The sequence below is a fragment of the Dendrobates tinctorius genome, unplaced genomic scaffold (genome assembly GCF_039654945.1).
Source record: "Dendrobates tinctorius isolate UK_male_01 unplaced genomic scaffold, ASM3965494v1 ptg000254l, whole genome shotgun sequence".
Taxonomy (NCBI): domain Eukaryota; kingdom Metazoa; phylum Chordata; class Amphibia; order Anura; family Dendrobatidae; genus Dendrobates; species Dendrobates tinctorius.
In genome coordinates this window covers 5,805,105-5,826,138 of record NW_027361921.1, presented here as the reverse complement: position 1 = coordinate 5,826,138, position 21,034 = coordinate 5,805,105, and the positions used below count along the sequence as shown (strand labels likewise).

The following is a 21,034-nucleotide window of genomic DNA, read 5'->3' as shown; positions in this document are numbered from 1 at the left end:
GGCAGGAGGACGTCAGGATCGCCGCGTCTGACAGGTAAGTAGCGACCCCCGACCCCTGCTATGTCGCTGGTGAGATCTGCCTGTGTGGCAGCTCACTAGCGACCACATAGCGATGTACAGCGATCCATATCGCTGTCGGGATCGCTGGTGCATTGCTAAGTCTAACGGTACCCTAACACAGGGGGATCTCTCAACTACTCTGCAGGTCGTAACGGTACCCTAACACAGGGGGATCTCTCAACTACTCTGCAGGTCAAGTCAGAGGTAACGATGGCGTGCAGAATTGTGATCGCTATTACACATTAACCCCTTTGGCGCTGATTGGCTGAACATTAGTTACTGACCAATCAGGGCCAAAAGGAGTTAATCAGGAGAGGGGACATCACGATCACCTCACCTTAACTCGGTCACCGCACGATGCAGCGCGGTGACTGGAAATAGCGGTGCGGTATGTATGTATATATATATTATATAGTGTTAATTATGCAACATCTCCCCATTACAGTGTGTGTTTCTGCCGATCAGGACATTTTAATCCCTTTTTAGAGGGTTTTCAAAAGTATTCACTTAGTGCCAAAAAAGCAATATGAACAGGCTCTAAGCTGTGCAGTGTATAAGACATAATATCTGGAGGGTGGGAGTGGCGAGTGTTATAATGGAAGAGAACAATGTCGTCAGCTGATATCCAGGAATGTCCAGGCAAATTGCAGAAGTCTTGAAATAAAGAGACAGCGCTGTAAATATGCACACTTTGCATAGACCTGATGCATTTGTCAAAAGAAGTGTAAATACATGATCCAAATGATCCACAAACACAAACACAGCAAACTCTGAAAACCAAAATTGCTGTCACTATTTCAGCACTCTTGGAATTATTCCCCATTTTTCAGTACACCGAATGTTAAAATTAATGGTGTCATTGAAAAGCACAACTCATCCAGCAAAATAAGTCTTTGAACGGCCATGTCAATAAAAGAATAAAAAAAGTCATGGCAGTAGGAAGAAAAAGAGGTAAGGAAAAAGGGCAAAGACGAAAATTAATTGTGCAAGGGAAAGGGTTAAAAGGGTCAATATTGACTTTTAGGATTGCTACCTGCAATAGCTGATACTAGCCTTCCAGTCTTCGCTCTTTCCCCGTGGTGTTCACTGTTCAGTATGCAGGTATTCTGACCTGTTCATTGTTTGTGCATGTGTCATGTGTTCTGAATCGATTGATTTCTTGCTTATGCAAGCTGTGGGAGATCCCCGCCTCTCTCTTTTGGGACACGCACATAAAAAGCCATTTTGCCCAGTGTGTCCACACCGGGCAGCACCTTTCTGAACGCTGCTCATGAAGGTATTGTTCACATGATCAAGTTTTAAATATATTAGATAGGACTGCTCCGTGAAGGGTTACCGTGACGTGGTGGAGCGGCTTAGTGTACATTTATTGCAAAAAACATATCAACTAAATACCCTGGTTTTGTTAACATCTTTTACTAGCACTTGCTGCTACATATATTTTACAACAGAGTATTCATGCACGCTTGTCACACTGTGTGTTCTTTCTGTGTGTCAGTATGCAGTGGTGCCTGAACATTTGCAAACCTTTCGGAATTTTTTCATTTATGAATCCACAGCCAGACAGACTGTGTGAAAATGGAGGAAATTCAAGACCATGTCTCCCAGAGGTGGTTGACCGACAAAGACCATTCTAAGAAAAGGCGTTTAATAGTCTATGAGGTCAAAAAGGAACCCAATGTAACCGCTGAGCAACTAAAGGCCTCTCACATTATATAATGTTCATGTTCGTGAGTCCACCAAAGACAATGAATGACAATGGTGTGCATGGCAGGATTGCAAGATGAAAGCCACTACTCTCCAAAAAGAACAGAAGGCTAGTAAAATGTTTTGTAGTTTAAAGAGGACCTTTCACCAGTTTAAAGGGAACCTGTCACCTCTTTTGGCCGATCTAAGATACGGCCACCGCCTTTCTGGGCTTATCTACAGTATTCTGTAATGCTATAAAAAAAACTGCACTAAGCTAATGTGTGGGTGTGTTCTGTGTGTTCTTTGTTCCCCTGCTGCCTGATTATGATTTATCAACCTCATGCAAAAAGGAGTTTTCTGAGACCATGTTATTTTTTTTTACTATGGGCCTGAGAATTAACAGGCAGTTAGTTGCTAACTACTTTCCTGCTGGATTAGCTCAGTCACGGACTGCTCCTGCCGGCGATTTTGCTGCTTCACATCGACAGAACAACTCTTCCACTTCTAGGCTGCTCTGTTGGTGAGGTAAGGCTACCATCGGTATGCTAGACGACTGCTGCTTCCCAGCAGTAAGGCAACAGGAAGCTGGCAGTCAATCAGCAGTCACGCCCTGTCAAAAGAGCAATGCAGCTGGTCTGTCGAGGTAACTTCAGCAGAAGTCACAGAATCACCGGCAAGAGCTGTCTGTGACCAATCTGAGTCGGCAGAGAACGACGCTTGGCCCAACAATGCAGGTAGTTTGCAACTGACTGCCTGTTAGTTCTGAGGACCATAGTAAAAAAAAAAAAAAAAAAAAAGGCAATAATTATCCCAGATAACCCCTTTAACAAATTGCAATCTAAACTTCGATTACTAATATCTCTGCAATAGAGGAGAAATTAAAGCATGCAAATGAAGTTTTATTCAGCTCTGCAGCCATTATTCCATGATGTGGCCAGCGTAACATGCTAAAACAAGTAACACGTACCCTTCAAACAAGAACGGAGAACTGTTATATTTGGACAAAGAAAAACACTATTCCAGACTGGAGGTAGTATCATGGTTTGGGCCTGTACTGGTGCATGTGGTCCACACAGGCAAGTTCATTGAAGGAAAAAGGAATTCAGAAATCTTCCCAAACGTTCTAAAGGAAAAGGTCAGGATATCTGTCCATGAGCTGAATCTCAAAATAATGTGGATCACGCAGCAAGACAATAACCCAAAGCACACAAATCGGTCAACAAAAGAATAGTTAACCCCTTAACGACTAGGGGTATTTCAATTTCTGTGTTTTCATTTTTTGCTCCCATTCTTCCCAGAGCTATAACTTTTTTATTTTTCTGTCAATATGGCGATGTGAGGACTTGTTTTTTTTGCGGGACAAGTTGTACTTTTGAACGGCAACATTGCTTTTAACATATCATGTACTGGAAAACAAAAAAAATTCCAAGTGCGGTGAAATTGCAAAAAAGTGTAATTCCACAGTTGTTTTTTTGCATTTTTTTTTTTACTATGTTCACTAAATTAGCTAAACCTGACCTGCCAATATGATTCCCTAGGTCATTACGAGTTCATAGACACCAAACATGTCTAGGTTCTTTTTATCTAAGTGGTGAAAAAAAAATTCCAAACTTTGTTAAAAGAAAAAAAATTGCACCATTTTCAGATACCCGTAGCGTCTTTTCGTGATCTGAGGTTGGGTGAGGGCTTATTTTTTGTGTTCTGAGCTGATGTTTTTAATTACACTATTTTGGTGCAGATACGGTCTTTTGATTGTTGTTACAATGTTGCGGCGACCAAAAAAAAAAAAAAAAAAAAAAAAAAAACACAAAATTTTGGAGTTTTGACATTTTCTCGTTACACCGTTTAGCGATCGGGTTAATTTTTTTTATATTGATAGATCGGGCAATTATGAACGCTGTGATTTTATTTAATTGTTTTATTTTGAATGGGGAGAAAGCAGGGTGATTTTAACTTTTACAGTAGGTATGGAAAGTATTCACATCCCTTTAAATTTTTCACTCTGTTTCATTGCAGCCATTTGGTAAATTCAAAAAAGTTCATTATTTTTCTCATTAATGTACACTCTGCACCCCATCTTGACTGAAACCCCCCCAGAAATGTAGAAATTTCTGCAAATTAAAAAAAGAAAAACAAATATCACATGGTCATAAGTATTCAGACCCTTTGCTCAGACACTCGTATTTAAGTCGCATGCTGTCCATCTCCTTGTGATCCTCCTTGAGATGGTTCTACTTCACTGGACTCCAGCTTTGTTTAATAAAACTGATAGGACTTGATTTGGAAAGGCACACACCTGTCTATATAAGGCCTCACAGCTCACAGTGCATGTCATACCAAATGAGAATCATGAGGTCAAAGGAACTGGCAAAGACGCTCAGAGACAGAATTGTGGCAAGGCACAGATCTCGCCAACATTACAAAAGAACTTCTACAGTACTCAAGGTTCCTAAGAGAACAGTGACCTCCATGGAAGAAGTTTGCGACCACCAGAAGTCTACCTAGACCTGGCCATCCAGCCAAACTGAGCAATCGTGGGAGAAGAGCCTTGGTGAGAGAGGTAAAGAAGAACCCCAAGATCACTGTGGTTGAGCTCCACAGATGCAGTAGGGAGATGGGAGAAAGTTCCACTAAGTCAACTATCACTGCAGCCCTCTATCAGTCTGGCCTTTAAGGTAGAGTGGCCAGACGGAAGCTTCTCCTCAGTCCCAGACATATGAAAGCCCGCATACGGTTTGCTAAAAAGCACATGAAGGACTCCCAGACTATGAGAAATAAGATTATCTGGTATGATGAGACGAAGATAGAACGTTTCTGTGATAATTCTAAGCGGCATGTGTGGAGAAAACCAGGCACTGCTTATCACCTGCTCAATACAATCCCAACAGTGAAACATGGTGGTGGCATCATCATGCTGTGGGGGTGTTTTTTCCGCTGCAGGGACAGGACGACTGGTTGCAATTGAAGGAAACATGAATGCGGACAAGTACAGAGATATCCTGGATGAAAACCTCTTCCAGAGCGCTCTGGACCTCAGACTTAGCCAAAGGTTCACCTTCCAACAAGACAATTACCCTAAGCACACAGCTAAAACAACAAAGGCGTGGCTTCAGAACAACACTGTGACCATTCTTGACTGGCCCAGCCAGAGCCCTGACCTAAACCAAGTTGAGCATCTCTGGAGGGACCTGAAAATGGCTGTTCACCAACGTTCACCATGCAACCTGACGGAACTGGAGAGGATCTACAAGGAAGAATGGCAGAGGATCCCCAAATCCAGGTGTGAAAAACTTGTTGCATCATTCCCAAGTAGATTCATGGTTGTACTAGCTCAAAAGGTGCTGCTACCCAATACTGAGCAAAGGGTCTGAATACTTATGACCATGTGATATTTCAGTTTTTAATTTTCAATAAAATTTGTAAAAAATTTCATTTGTTTCTTTCAGTCAAGATGGGGTGCAGAGTGTACATTAATGAGAAAAAAAAGCACTTTAAGTTTACCAAATGGCTGCAATGAAAAAAAGAGTGAAAAATTTAAAGGGGTCTGAATACTTTCCGTACCCACTATTTTTTAAAAATATTTGTAAACAACACTTTTTATAAACTTTTTGCATGCTTCAATAGTCTCCATGTGAGACTAGAAGCTGCAGTACTTTGATCTGCTCTGCTACACACAGCCAATGATCAGATCACTTATGTGTAGCAAAAATGATCAGTTGCTATGAGCGTCGAACACCGGGCGGCACTCATAGAAATCTGGCTATGACAACCATAGAGGTCTATAAATCCTACACAAACCACGGAGATATAATCCACAAGAAGTATATATGTATATAATAAAAATATTTTATTATTACAAATACATAAAGGCTAGTACAAAATACAGACAAATGACAAAAGTGCTCATACAAGGGTCACATGTGGTAACCGCTAGCAACACCCTATATAGCAGATTGGGTAATGAATGTATGTGGAGCGATGAATCTCTATACTGCCCACATGTTTATAGTGCATAGTGCACAGGACACCATATAGAGAAAACAGCGCTAACACACTCAAAACAATAATTAAATGAAACACAATGCAAAAGGTTAATATCATACCCGAGGAAGCCCACGCGAAACGCGCGTCGGGGCTGCTCTGTCTTGTGCCGCGCTCACCTGCAGTAATCTTATGGGTATGATAGTAACCTTTTGCATTGTGTTTTATTTAATTATTGTTTGTGTGTGTTAGCGCTGTTTTCTCTATATGGTGTCCTGTGCACTATGCACATATAATATCGTTATGATATAAACATGTGGGCAGTATAGAGATTCATCGCTCCACATACATTCATTACCCAATCTGCTATATAGGGTGTTGCTAGCGGTTACCACATGTGAGCCTTGTATGAGCACTTTTGTCATTTGTCTGTATTTTGTACTAGCCTTTATGTATTTGTAATAATAAAATATTTTTATTATATACATATATACTTCTTGTGGATTATATCTCCGTGGTTTGTGTAGGATTTATAGTATAGTGGAGTTTCCAAAGTTATTTTAGTGTCCAAAATGAAGGTTTTTTACCTATATTAGAAATGGATATGTATCGGTGGTTTATATTATCAACCATAGAGGTCTGCTGGAAACCTCTGGTTGTCATGCCTACCCATCGGTGACCACAGGCGGGATAAAGGACGTGTCTCCAGCAAGCGCGAGTTAAATGTCGGTCAGAAATTGACAGCGGCATTTAACTAGTTAACAGCCGCGGGTGGATCGCAGCTCTATAGATCAACTGACATTTGCCCCGAAAGGTTCAGGCTCAGCACCGGAGCCCGCACCAAACAGGGGTAAGTCTGACCTGGGCCTATTATTACGCCCAATGTAGGAAAGTAGTTAAAAGGGTTGTCTGGTTTTTTACATCTTTACAACAGGTGCAACACAAGCTGTCAGAATTCTCCAGTGTTGCTGGCGACACCGAGTGCTCACATAACTGCAAATACTGTATGCGATTGGTCTTCTTTTGGCTACGTCCCACTGGATGTGTCCAGCAACGCTCAAAACTAATGAATAGAATAAGAATGAGCACGTCTAGTAGGAAAGTGGCCGCAAGTAGCAGATCGCATACTTGTAGTCACATGACCACCCGCTTTTAAATCCTGACAGCACGTAGTGCACACACTGTAAGGATTCAGAAATCTGCAGTCACAAAGCTTAGCCAAGTCAAAGTCCTGATCTTATTGGGATAGAAATGCAGAAGGACGGGAAGCGAGCAGTTCATGGAAGAAAACCCACCAATATAGAGTTGAAGCTGTTTCGTAAGAACACGCTAAGCTTCCTCCATACCGATGTGCAGGACTAATCAACAATCACTGCAAACGTTTCTATGTAGTTATGGTTGTACAAGGGGGCTACACAAGTTACTGAAAGCAAAGGTTCAAACACTTTTGCCATTTAAAAACACATAATATGAAGTCAATTTTGTGAACACAAAATAATGACTAGGTGTAATATTTTGGACACTTTGATGTGGTTCTCTTTATATACTCTAATTCTGAAGGGTTCACAAACACCATTGAAACACCATTGTAGATACTGTTGTTAGTCATGGATAGTGGTATTTAATGCCTTCACAATTCAGTTAATTGTCGTTTTTGCCATGATCGAGATTGAGCTGCATAAGGACTTGTTTTTCTTTGCACAGTGAGCTGACATTTTTATTAATAAGATTTTGGGGCACATACAATATTTTGATTGGACTTCTACAGACGTGTCAATACCAGATAGTTGTTTTTGTGTGTGTGTGTGTGTGTTTGTTTCTTTTACTAGCCTTTACTTTTTGATGGGTGTATGTCAAATTTAATTTTTTACAATTTTTTTAGCACCTCTAAGGAACTTGAACCCGCAATCGTCTGATCGCTTTATTCCTTATACAGGAACACAAATGTATTGCAGTATATAGCTAAAAGTACCAATATGGTAGTCGTGGGGGCTGTGGTACAGTAAAGGGCGTTTTACTGGATGGGAGATACATTTCTCCCAGCAGATTAATGTTTGGCCGGGTTTTTCCCTAAAAACAGGACCTGTGATGATGTCATGGTCACGTGATCAGCCCATGTGAGGTCTACCTCACTTGTGGGAGGGCTTATGGGCTATGTAATGGAGGTTGGTATTTGGCACATGGTGAGTGTGTCTGGAAGTTACAGGAACTTGGCTGGACTTAGCCTGAACTTGAATACAGGATCCCCGTGCTGCAGGACTATAGCAGCAAGACTCTCAAGAACCCTGGGAATGGCACCTGGCGGATGCCGTGGACCTGGCAGCCGCTTAGTTAAGCCCGTCCCGTGGAAGGGGTGAGTCTGGGACTAGTGGTTCTCCAAGCTGGAGTATATTTATGTTTTTCCTTACTTTCTGTTAATCTGCTGTTTGCAACGTGACATTAACCCACTGAAATTGGACTTTAAGCCTGTGTGTTGCCTCGTTACTGCAGCCCTGCCATTACCTACCAGTGCGAATCCCTACAATTGGTGGACTGAATGCGGGCAAACGCAGTGAGGCCAGGCTGTTTTGCTTATTTTTGATTTGTACCCCTGGGTGAAAAAAGAGTGGAACAGACCCAGGCGGGGAATTTTCCAAAAATGGAGGCCACGGTAAAAACACTCATAGAGGCCGTGCGCCAGTAGCAGCAGGCTATGTAGCAGCAGGCTACACAGCAACAGCAGGAGGCCATGCGACAACAGCAGCAGGCTATGCAGCAGCAGCCTACACAGCAACAGCAGGAGGCCATGCGGCAGCAGCAGGAGGCCATGCAGCAGCAGGCTATGCAGCAGCAGGCATGCAGCAGCAGCAGGAAACCAATCAGCTGTTGATACAGAGTATCACGGCAGCGCAGACAAAAGGAACTAATCGGGGAATCCATGATGTCCGGAAAGCGGTTCGTACCGCGGATCCCAAAATGGAGAAGTCGGACGATGTGGCGGCGTACCTGGAGATGTTCAAAGGAGTTGCTGAGAGAGAGAAGCTACCCTGGGACCAGTGGGCAGAAATCATCGCTCCGTTTCTGGCCCCAGGACCTTTAAAAGCATATCAGGACCCACCAACGGAGCAAACGGCGGACTACACGGTCATCAAGAGGTGAGATACTGGCACGTCTTGGGGTAAATGTGTTAGTTCAGGCCCAGCGGGTACAGTGGAAGTTTACCCCCTCCAAGCCAGCTTGGTCCCAGTATTACAACCTGATGCACCTCTTACAAAAGTGGTTGCAGCCTGAGGTGTTGTCCCCCACGGCCATGGTGGACCGCATAGTGACTGATAAGTTTTGGAGGGCTTTGCCCCACTCCCTCCAGACATGGGTCGGACAGGCATCCCCTACTAATGCCATGCAGATGATAGACCTCATAGAAAGGTATGGGGCTACCAGAGAGCTACAGGGGGGGGGGGACTCCCCAGAAGGTAACAGGAAGTGTTGCGAGTTCATTCTCTGGTTCACCAGTTGTGAGTTCCCCTTCTGGACTCCCTCTGGTGGTCACGTCACGGGAGGTGGTGCGGCTGGTTTGATCGGTGGAGATCTGCCACCTGAGAATGAGGATGACGATAGGATCTCAGGATTCTCAGATTGGATTTAAGACAGCCGACGCCCTATTCAGTTGCTGGTGATTCCTTCTGGCTTGTCAGCTCTTGGTTTTCAGCTCTGTTCCAGTCATCTAAAGCTAAGTTTTTCTGCTAATGTTCACACTTGATTTTGTTGGTCTATTCAGTTTTTTGTGTGGTTTGCCAGCCCCGGCTGGGGGCTGAGCTGAATTTCCACTCTTATCAGTATTTTGCAATTGGCTTTTTGTCCCTTACTAGTTCGGTCTCTTTTTGCTCTGTCTCAGAATATTTCAGAGTGCTGATATAGTGGGAGAAGTCTAGTGACTTCAGGGTTAATTTTGCTATCAGAAGTGTTAGACATTATTTTTGGGGTTTTTTGCAGGTTGCAGACAGTGTCTTCCCTTTCCTGTCTAGTTAGTTTGAGCCCCATCATTTGCTCAGCCTATTTTCCTGCCTGTGTTTGTGCCTTCATCTTGTTTCACCGTCAATACATGTGTGGGGGCTATCTATTGCTTTGGGGTCTGCTCTGGGGCAGTTAGCTTTCCCTTTTCTTGCTTTAGGCTTATGTAGTCCTCCGGCGGTGAAGAGGCGCCTAGGTTAATCGTAGGCACGCTCCACGGCTACTGCTAGTTGTGTGGTAAGATCAGGGATCTGCAATCTGCATGTTACCAACCACTCTGGTTTTCTGTGGCTTAGCTTGTTTTGCTTTTTTCTCCTCGGTGACCCATTCATATCAGAATCACCAGCCCTACCGCAGATTCTAGGGTACTCAAAAGCAGGAAAGAATTTAAAAAAAAAAAAAGTGTCAGAATTTTATTTTTTTTTTAAATATGTATATTTTTTCCTCTTTTTGTCTGGGGCCGTAGGAGATTTTTTTTAATGTAGATTAAGCAATTGTCTGATCGTGTGGAGCAGCTCACTGCTGAAGTACGGGGAATTTCCGCCTATCTCGCTCATTCACATGCTGCTGAACCAAGGATCCCTACTCCTGATGTGTTTTTTGGGGATCGGTCTAAATTTTTGAATTTTTAGAATAATTGTAAATTATTTCTTGCCTTGAAGCCTAATTCATCGGGGGGGAGCTCTACGCAGCAGGTTAAAATTGTCATCTCTTTGCTGCGCGGCGATCCCCAGGATTGGGCGTTTTCTTTGACACCTGAAGATCCTATTCTGACTAATGTGGATGCATTTTTTCAAGCCTTGGGGTTGTTGCATGATGAACCTAATGCTATTGATCAAGCTGAGAAAGCCCTATTGGCATTGAACCAGGGTCAGGATTCTGCAGAGTTATACTGTCAAAAATTCCGAAAGTGGGCGGTCCTTACTACCTGGAATGATTGTGCCTTGGCAGCTCTCTTTCGGGAAGGGTTTGTCAGAAACCGTAAAAGATACTATGGTGGGATTTTCTGTTCCCTCTGGTCTTGACGATTCTATGTCATTAGCCATTCAATTTGATCGGCGTTTACGTGAACGCAAAACTACACGAGAGGAGTTGCCACCTTTTGGACAAATGTCTGAACCTATGCAATGTGATAGAGTTTTGTCTAGGGCGCAACGTCAGGAGTTTAGAAGGCGTAATAAGCTGTGTTTTTTCTGTGGAGACGTCTCTCATATTATTTCTGTCTGCCCTAAATGAGAGAAACGTTTTGCACACACATTTGCTGTGGGCAGTATACAACCTAAGTTTCTTTTGGCAATTACTCTGATCTACTCCTTATCCATATTTTCCAAGAAGGCTTTTGTGGATTCAGGAGCAGCGTTGAATCTGATGGATTTGGACTTTGCTAAACGTTGTGGTTTTTCCATGACGCCTCTGCGGATGCCTATTCCTTTCAGGGGTACTGATGCTACTCCTTTGGCGGAGAATAAACCTCAGTTTTGGACCCAGGTGACGATGCGGGTTGCCCCAGACCACCAAGAAAATTGTAAATTTTTGGTGCTTCATAATTTGCATGATACTATTGTTCTGGGTTTTCCTTGGTTGCAAACTCATAATCCAGTTTTGGATTGGAAATCTGGGTCTGTGGTGAGTTGGGGTTGTCAGTGTGTACTTAGGGACGCTCCTGTTTTCTCCACCTCTCCTCAGTCTCATGATATTCCTGATTATCTAGCCGATTTTTCTGATGTATTTAGTGAGAGCAAGTCTGCGTCTTTGCCTCCTCATAGGAGTTATGACTGTGCAATTGAGTTGATGCCTGGGTGTAAATTTCCCAAGGGTCGGCTTTTCAACTTATCAGTGCCCGAACATGATGCTATGCGATCCTATATTAAGGAGTCATTGGAGAAGGGTCATACTAGACCATCCTCGCCACCTTTAGGTGCTGGTTTTTTTTTTGTGGCCAAGAAAGATGGTTCATTAAGACCGTGTATTGATTATCGTTCCCTTAACAAGATGACGGTTAAATATCAGTACCCGTTACCTCTGATGTCTGATTTATTCTCCAGAGTTAAGAGTGCCTGCTGGTTTATTAAGCTTGACCTCAGGGGGGCGTATAATCTTATTCGCATCAAGCATGGGGATGAATGGAAGACGGCGTTTAATACACCGGAGGGACATTTTGAGTACCTGGTGATGCCTTTTGGGCTCACTAATGCCCCTTCTGTCTTCCAGTCCTTTATGAATGATATTTTCCGTGACTTTGTGGATAAGTTTTTGATCATCTATCTGGATGATATTTTGATCTTTTCTAGTGATTGGGATTCTCATGTGGAACATGTAAAGACTGTGTTCCGGATATTGAGGGAGAATTCCCTGTTTGTTAAGGGATCGAAATGTCTCTTTGGTGTACAGAGGATTTCATTTTTGGGATTTATCTTATCTCCATCGACTATTGAAATGGACCCGGCCAAGGTACAGGCCTTTTATGATTGGGTTCAGTCTACTTCTTTGAAGGCCCTCCAGAAGTTTTTGGGTTTTGCTAATTTCTATCGTAAATTTATAGGCAATCTCTGCCTCCGATATAGAATCATAGAATCGTAGAGTTGGAAGGGACCTCCTGGGCCATCTGGTCCAACCCCCTGCTCAAAGCAGGAGTCGCTAAATCATCCCAGTTAGATGCCTGTCCAGCCTCTGTTTGAAGACTTCCATTGAAGGAGAACTCATCACTTCTCGTGGCAGCCTGTTCCACTCATTGATCACTCTAACTGTCAAAAAGTTTTTTCTAATATCTAATCTGTGTCTCCTCCCATTCAGTTTCATCCCATTGCTTCTAGTCTTTCCTTGTGCAAATGAGAATAAAGTTGATCCTTCTACAATGTGACAGCCCTTTAGATACTTGTAGACAGCTATTAAGTCTCCTCTCAGTCTTCTCTTTTGCAAACTAAACATTCCCAAATCCTGCAACCTTTCCTCATAAGACAGGGTTTGCAGACCGGTCACCATTCTGGTCGCTCTTTTCTGAACTTGCTCCAGTTTGTTGATGTCTTTTTTAAAATGTGGTGCCCAAAACTGGACACAATATTCCAGATGAGGTCTGACCAAAGAGGAGTAGAGTAGTCATGCCAATAGATTGGTTCGTGCTTTTCACTGGACCCATCCTGATCGGCCTGGTGGTGTGGATGAGGGTTCGGTGACCCCTCCTCAAGGGGGGGGGTACTGTTGTGAGTTCATTCTCTGGTTCACCAGTTGTGAGTTCCCCTTCTGGACTCCCTCTGGTGGTGCGGCTGGTTTGATCGGTGTAGATCTGCCACCTGAGAATGAGGATGACGATTGGATTTAAGACAGCCGACGCCCTATTCAGTTGCTGGTGATTCCTTCTGGCTTGTCAGCTCTTGGTTTTCAGCTGTTCCAGTCATCTAAAGCTAAGCTTTTCTGCTAATGTTCACACTTGATTTTGTTGGTCTATTCTGTTTTTTGTGTGGTCTGCCAGCCCAGGCTGGGGGCTGAGCTGAATTTCTATTCTTATTTATCAGTATTTTGCCAATTGGCTTTTTGTCCCTTACTAGTTCGGTGTCTTTTTGCTCTGTCTCAGAATATTTCAGAGTGCTGATATAGTGGGAGAAGTCTAGTGACTTCAGGGTTAATTTTGAAGTGTTGGACATTATTTTTGTAGGGTTTTTTGCAGGTTGCAGACAGTTTTGTAGCCAAATCATAACTTAGAGAAAGGGGGGTTGGACCTCACCAGACCGCCCATTTCGTGAGGTCACAGACCCAAAGGGATAAGGTAAACCCTCCCAAACACAGTCAGTTGGAGCTGTGTTTTTATGCTGACAAGACGTGCAGATGTCTTGGTACGTCTGGCCCCTCCCCCAAGCCACATGGGTTGCCTAAAGAACAATATGCCAGTGTAATTTCTGTCTATTAATCCCTTTGTTATATTTGTATTGTACATATTTAATGTCTCAACTTTATAACGACTTTTATCTATGTAATTACTGCCCACATTTTGGGAATAAATTATAAAAATCTATTAGCTGTCTCCATGCTCTAAGAAACGAACTATGCGCCTTTTTTAAATAATCGCTACTAATTTGAGGGGTTTGCCACGGACCCTCTTAATTAACTCTTTGATTAAGTAAAGCGTGGCTGGTGGCAGCGTGGTGTGTGCGGTTGGGTAAGCTGGTTGGTAGTTCAGAAGGGTCTTATATTGCTGAATGAGTGGTTGAGGCCACAGCATTGATAATTCCCTTACTGCAGTAGTCTAATTGCCCGTGCACCACAAGCAGCCCGTCCGGCGACTAATTATCCTAGGTGCAGTTCCCTGACTGACCTGAGGGTAAGGGGGGCGCCAGAGAGCTGCGAGTTCCAAAGTTGAACTGAGAAAGTGGGATATACATAAATCCCCACAGTTATTGGAAGGTTGTTAGCAGTGGTGGGGCATCCAAAATACCCCCCTGTGGTAAATTGCTAGAGCAAGATTAGCTTGCTGTGTTTTTGTCACGTGGTGCCGGTGGTGGGATAACTAAGATAAGCCCCCACTGTGCCTGTGATAGCCGTGTGCTGGCAGTGCGTCGCGTCCCTCCATCCGCTGACAAACCCGTGTCGGTGGTGGGATCGTGACATATTGGTGGCACCGGCCGCGCTGTCCGTCAGAATCTGGTGACAGCGGTCCACTGTTCGTCACATATTGGTGGCAGAGCGGTGGGATAATTCTAGAGCATTCGTGATTTGGTGTGAGCAATCATTCCTCTCACTAAAAACCTGCACGGTTCCTGTGGGAATCCGGCGTCATAGGATTTGGAGAACAGACTCAGTGGTTACTAGTCTTGAGACAATTTTGTGTACTTGCGAGTATCCCCTCCCTTCTCTTTGTTTTCTTTTCTTTTATTTGGCAACCATGGCTACGCGGGGAGAATCTTATTATAAGCAGCTTAATAAGGACACCCTGAGGTCCCTGTGCACGTCAAAGCAGATTGACGTCGCCGACAAGATCAAAGCCCAGTTGGTCACGGCTCTAGTGCAATGGGATGAGAGCCAGGGCGCATAAGGCAGCACCAGTGCCGATGGTGCAGACAGGCAGCCAGGAAGTCCTGGACCCCTTTCTGCAATTGACCCTACAGCAACTCCCTGCCAACGATCATGTGGGACTTCTGCAGCTGATCCAGCAAGCTCAAGAGAGAGCCCATGAACTGCAGTTGGCCCGGGTGAGGGGAATGCCCTCCACAGCCCGAAGCAGTGAGCCAAGCAGCGGCCAGACTCCCAAACCCTGGCGAGAGCATTTTCCCGTGATGGAAAAGGACGGGGACTTGGACACGTTTCTGTGAGCCTTTGAGAAAGCCTGCAGACAGTACCAGGCTGCCTAGAGACCAATGGGCCAGGTACTTGACCCCAGGGCTAAAGGGCAACGCTCTGGAGGCGTTTGCTTCTCTTCTGCCAGAAGACAATGATGACTATGATGCCATAAAGCAGGCCCTGATCGCCAAGTACCGGCTGACACCTGAGGTATACCGAAAGAAGTTCCGGAACCTCCAACGTGGCCCACACGATAGCTATAGCAATGTGGTGCAAGGACTCAGGACCCACTTTGACCAGTGGATCCATGGACTGTCAGTGAACACCTTTGAGCTGCTACGGGACCTGATGATCAAAGACCAGTTCCTGCATCTCTGCCCAGCTGAGGTCCGACAGTTCATCCTGGACCGCGAACCAACGAATGCGGACAAAGCGGCGCAGATCGCCGACAACTATGAGGCCAACCGGAAGCTAGAGACGCGGAGGCCAGTCACCAACAGCTGGAGAGGGGGTAAGCCTGCAACCAACCCCAGTGCCCCAGCTAGGCATCACTCCGGAGGCCCTGGCCCAGTTGCCAACGCCAGGTCTATGACTGACAGTCGCAAGTGTTACAATTGCGATCGGACTGGTCACCTCCGTTCCACCTGTCTGGAAAAGCCGAAGAACCCCCCAGCCAAGGCCTCTGGGCCCAACGCCTCTGTTCTGTTGGTGGGAGGTGTGGTTGGGAGGATTGACGACAACGTTCAACCTGTCCAGGTGGGGGCCCGTCTTGCTACAGGCCTCAAGGACACCGGGGCTGAACGAACCCTCATCCGTCCTGGACTGGCGACCCCTGAAGAGTTTGTTGAGGGGAAAACCCTGACTGTCACCGGGATTGGGGGTACCCGCTGTCCCTTGCCAGTGGCCGGGTATTTCTTGATTGGGGTGCTGGGAGCGGGGTGAGGGAAGTGGGAGTGTCTGAAAACCTGCCCATTGATGTGTTATTGGGGACTGACTTGGGGAGGATGGTTGCATACTACGTCTCTGACACCCCTCCCCAATCTGATAAGGGTAACGTTAACCATGATGATGATGATGGGAAGCTGAATGTGTTACCTGCTAATGACTTGATGAGTAATGATGCAACTAATAACCATTCTCTCCCTAGGAATGATGCTGATTGTGAAGTAAATGTACCAAAGAAATCTGATAATTCTTTTCCTAGGAATGATGATGATGTTGTATCTGTGCCGACTGAACCTGCTACCCATTTCGCTGAAACGGTAGATGTGTCCACAGGTACTGAAGTGCTCAGCCCTGTCCCTCTGCGGAATGAGGCGGCTGAGGAACCCCTGGCGGGAGCAAGCAACAGTGCTCAAGGAAATGGGAAGGTGCATGGGAACCGTGAGGAAGGTAGTGCCATGCAGCTGACCAGTGCCACCGAGAAAGGTAACTGGCCCATAAGTAGCTCTGCTCCTGAAGTGTTGGGGGTGGATGGGGAAGTAGGGCCCATAGCAGCACCGATTGGTGGGTCTGTAGAAATCCCCAGGGAGACAGCATACGTAGCAGCTGTCACAGATCACAGGTAGCGCCCTGTCTTCTGGACCCTCTTCTGCACCCTCTTCTGCTACAGGAGAGACTGAACCAGAGGTGAACCCAGAGCAGGTTCCCGAGGGTCCCAGTAAGGTAGGGACCCTGACGTCACTTCTGGCAGCCTCCAGCAAGGAGTTCCAGGCTGCTCTGCACTCAGATGCAAGCCTGGCAAAAATTGAGACACCTCGCCGAGACGCCCACCTCCGAGCCTGATAAGGAGAGGGTGTTCTGGGAACGAGGAAGGTTGTACCGGGAGACAGTACCCGGAGATTCCCAAAAGGAGTGGTTGAGGGAAAGACAGCTGGAGTGGTTGAGGGAAAGACAGCTGGTCGTCCCCCTCCAGTTCAGAACTGAGTTGTTGCGGATTGCCGATGAGATTCCACTCGCTGGACACTTGGGGATCAGCAAAACAAAGGCACGGCTGTCTCAACACTTCTATTGGCCCAAGATGGGGACAGATGTCACGATCTACTGCCGCTCCTTTAACACCTGTCAAAAAGTGGGTAAGGCAGGGCCTGCTCTTAAGGCTCCCCTTATTCCTTTGCCAGTGATAGAGGAGCCTTTCCAGAGAATCGCGGTGGACATTGTAGGCCCGCTGGCCGTCCCCAGCAGCTCTGGAAAGCGATACATTCTCACCGTGGTAGACTACGCTACCCGGTACTCAGAGGCAGTAGCTCTGTCTTCAACCAGGGCAGATAAGGTGGCTGACGCACTGGTGGCCATCTTTTCAAGGGTAGGATTTCCCAGGGAGATGCTTACCGATCAAGGGACCCAATTCATGTCTCGCCTAATGGAGGCTCTCTGTGAGAAAATGCAGGTGAAGCACCTGGTATCGAGTGCGTATCACCCACAGACTAATGGTTTGTGTGAACGCTTCAACGGTACCCTCAAACAGATGCTCCGCATGCTGGTTGAGACCCAAGGGCGCGACTGGGAGCGGTACCTCCCACACCTGCTGTTCGCTTACAGAGAAGTTCCGCAGGCCTCGACCGGGTTCTCCCCCTTCGAGCTCCTGTATGGCAGGCGAGTCCGGGGACCCCTTGGGTTGATAAGAGAATCCTGGGAAGATGAGCCAAACCCCACAGAAGTGTCCATCGTGGATTATGTCATGCGCTTCCGTGACAAGATGCAGACCTTGACGCAGTTGGTGCATGACTACATGACGCAGGCTCAGGCTGACCAGAAGCACTGGTACGACCAGAACGCCCAGGAGTGGACCTACCAGGTGGGTCAAAGGGTGTGGGTGTTGGTCCCCGTACCAACGGATAAGCTTCAGGGAGCCTGGGAAGGCCCATATGTCGTCCACCAACAGCTCAACCCGGTCACCTACGTGGTCACGCTTGATCATGCTCTGGGTAGGCGCAAGGCCTTTCACGTCAACATGCTGAAGGCGCACTACAAACGTGAAGCTTCCGTCCTACCGGTCTGCAACCTGGCCGAGGAAGGGGAGGAAGATCCCCTCCTGGAAAGCTGGCTCAAGCCAAGGCCAATGGGTCCATTGAGGACATGGAGGTAAGTGGTTTGCTAACCGTATCTGTTATGAATGAGTCACCGAGGAGGAAAAACAAAAACAAGCTAAACCCCAGAAAAACAGAGAGGTTGGTATCTAAGCGGATTGCAGACCCCTGATCCTATCCACACAACTAGCAGTAGCCGTGGAGTGTACCTACGATGATCCTAGACGCCTCGTCACAGCCGGAGAACTAAATAAGCCTAAAGCAAGAAAAGGGGAAATCTAAACTGCCCCAGAGCAGGCCCCAAAGCAATAGACAGCCCCCAAACATGTATTGTCGGTGAGACAAGATGAAAACACAAACACAGAAAGAAAAATAGGCTGAGCAAACGATGGGGCCCACACTAACTAGAAAGGATAGGAAAGGAAAGATGCTGTCTGCAATCACGCACAAAACCCTGCCAAAAAATGTCCAACACTTTCTGATAACAAAAACCCTGAAGTCGCTAGACTTCAATTCCCAATATCAGCACTCTGGTATATTCTGAAGACAGAGCAAAAAGAGACCAATCTGATCAGGGACAAAAAGCAAACTGGCATAAACAGAGTAATAAGAACGGAAAATCAGCACAGCCCCAGCAGGGGCTGGCTGACCACAAAAACTGATTAAACCAAACAAATCTCATGTGAAAAAATAGCAGAGCACATTTAGCTTGAGAAGGCAGGAACAGAACTGGAAACCAGAACCTCAGGGCAGGAAAAAATCACCAGCACAAAATTAGGGAGTAGGCTGTCTTAAATCCAGTCAGAGACTCCTGATGTCCAATCACAGTCCTCCTCCTCAGGTGGCAGGTCTCTGCCATTTAGATCAGCTTCATTTCCTGCTGTCACCACCAGGGGGAGCCCGGATGGAGAACTCACGACTCCTCTGTCAACACAGCCAGCTCCACCACCCTCACCAGAGGTAAACCAGAAAATGAGTTCACAACACGTATCCCAGCGGTCGCAGTTGGTGGAAACCCTGGAACCCTTCCGGGCCATGTTCACCAACCGACCTGGGAGGGCGGAGTTAGCGGTTCATGAGGTGGACACCGGGAATCACACCCCACTACGGCGAACACCTTATCGGATCTCTGAGGGGGTGCAACAGGTCATGCGCCAGGAGATGGATGAGATGTTAAGGCTGGGGGTGATTCGACGGTCAAAAAGCGCGTGGGCCTCACCTGTAGTCCTCGTGCCTAAAAAGGATCGAACCACCCGGTTCTGCGTGGACTACAGGGGGCTCAACGCCATCACAACCTCTGATGCCCACACGATGCCACGCATGGAGGATCTGCTTGAGCGGTTGGCAAAAGCAAGGTACATATCCATCATGGATTTGAGTCGGGAATACTGGCAGATTCCCCTGAGCCCTGAGGCGCAGGAGAAATCCGCCTTTATCATCCCCTTTGGACTGTACGAGTCCACAGTCATGCCCTTCGGCATGAAAAATGCCCCTGCCACTTTCCAGCGGATGGTCAACCACCTGCTTCGGGGACTGGAGGAGTACGCAGTGGCGTACTTGGACGACATCGTCATCTTCAGCTCCACCTGGGAGGAACACCTTCAGCATCTCCAGGAGGTGCTCAAGCGTCTTCACCAGGCAGGCCTGACTATCAAGCCGGGAAAGTGCCAGATGGGCATGAGCGAGGTCCACTACCTGGAGCACCGGCTAGGCGGGGGTTCCATGAGTCCGGAGCCAGAAAAGGTGGACGCAATGGCGTCCTGGCCCACCCCCAGGACCAAGAAACAGGTGAAGTCCTTCTTGGGCACTGCAGGGCCCTTGCAAAACCCTTGACTGACCTCACCAAGCAGAGGCTAGCCCAAACAATCAACTGGACAGATGACTGTGAGGCGGCCTTCCAAGCTTTGAAAGCAGCCCTGTGCAGCTCTCCAGTGTTGAGAGAGCAGTCAACAGCAGTTACCCGGTTCTGGTACAGACCGACGCCAGTGAGTTTGGCCTCGGTGCTGTGCTCAGCCAGGTCTACTCGGGGAACCAGGAGCACCCCGTGTTGTACCTGAGCTGGAAACTTTTGCCAAGGGAAGTGGCATACTCCACCATCGAGAAGGAGTGTCTGGCCATGGTGTGGGCACTGCAACGTTTGCAGCCCTACCTGTACGGGCGCACCTTCACGGTGGTTACCGATCACAACCCTCTGAGCTGGTTGCACACAGTGTCCGGAACCAATGGAAGGTTGCTCCCACTGGAGCCTTGCCCTTCAACAGTACGACTTTACTGTACAACACAAAAAGGGCTGCGAACATGGAAATGCTGATGGGTTGTCCCGCCGGGGCGAACCCGCTGAAGTGCGCATGGCCGATTACCGTCAGGTAATGCCTCCGTAGCGCCCTCTAAAAGGGGGAGGGGTAATGTAAAATATCTATAAAGTATGATGTTTTCTGTAATCTTTTAGAATCCTCCATTCTATGAGAAAGTAGCCTGTCGGCTTTTGCAGCTCCCTCCTTCCCCCCTCCTTAACAGCTCTCTGCCTGCATCTGAAATCTGATACCGGGCATTTCCTCTCAAAGCCTCCTTCTCTTTCCCCCATCCACCCCCAATGGATGTCCCTTTGTTCTGAAACCACGAGGTCTGAATACAGGTATAGGAAATATTAAAGAAGCCTAGCGTGCGCTTCGCTCATGACAGAGATATAAAACCCACATTTCTGCGAAGGGCACGAGGCCAGCTTTCTAATTCCTAATTTTCACAGTTATAACCTCTCCAGAAACTGAGTTATGGATTGCTCCCAAATGGAGTGTCCTAAGTATGGCATGCTTGGAGTTGTTTCACTCTATTCGGTAAATTACAAACAATGATACCCTATGTGTGTTGATACGAGCTTTCCTCATTTAGATATAGTTAATATAAGTTTTGTAGCCAAATCATAACTTAGAGAAAGGGGGGGTTGGACCTCACCAGACTGCCCATTTCGTGAGGTCACAGACCCAAAGGGATAAGGTAAACCCTCCCAAACACAA

At 46.5% G+C, this 21,034-nt stretch overlaps 1 protein-coding gene across 3 annotated transcripts in view; it reads right to left on the bottom strand.

Moving 5' to 3' along the window:
• The window catches only part of LOC141067703 (UTP--glucose-1-phosphate uridylyltransferase-like), a 247,900-nt gene that overhangs the window by 211,880 nt on the left and 14,986 nt on the right, over window positions 1-21,034 (bottom strand). The window contains exon 1 of one of the 3 annotated variants that reach the window (XM_073558120.1): window positions 1,094-1,280. The exons of the other annotated variants lie outside the window; for them this stretch is intronic. The gene's annotated coding sequence lies outside the window, so the exon portion shown is untranslated. Of the gene's footprint in view, window positions 1-1,093; window positions 1,281-21,034 lie in introns of those variants that run through there. 3 annotated transcript variants of the gene reach the window in all.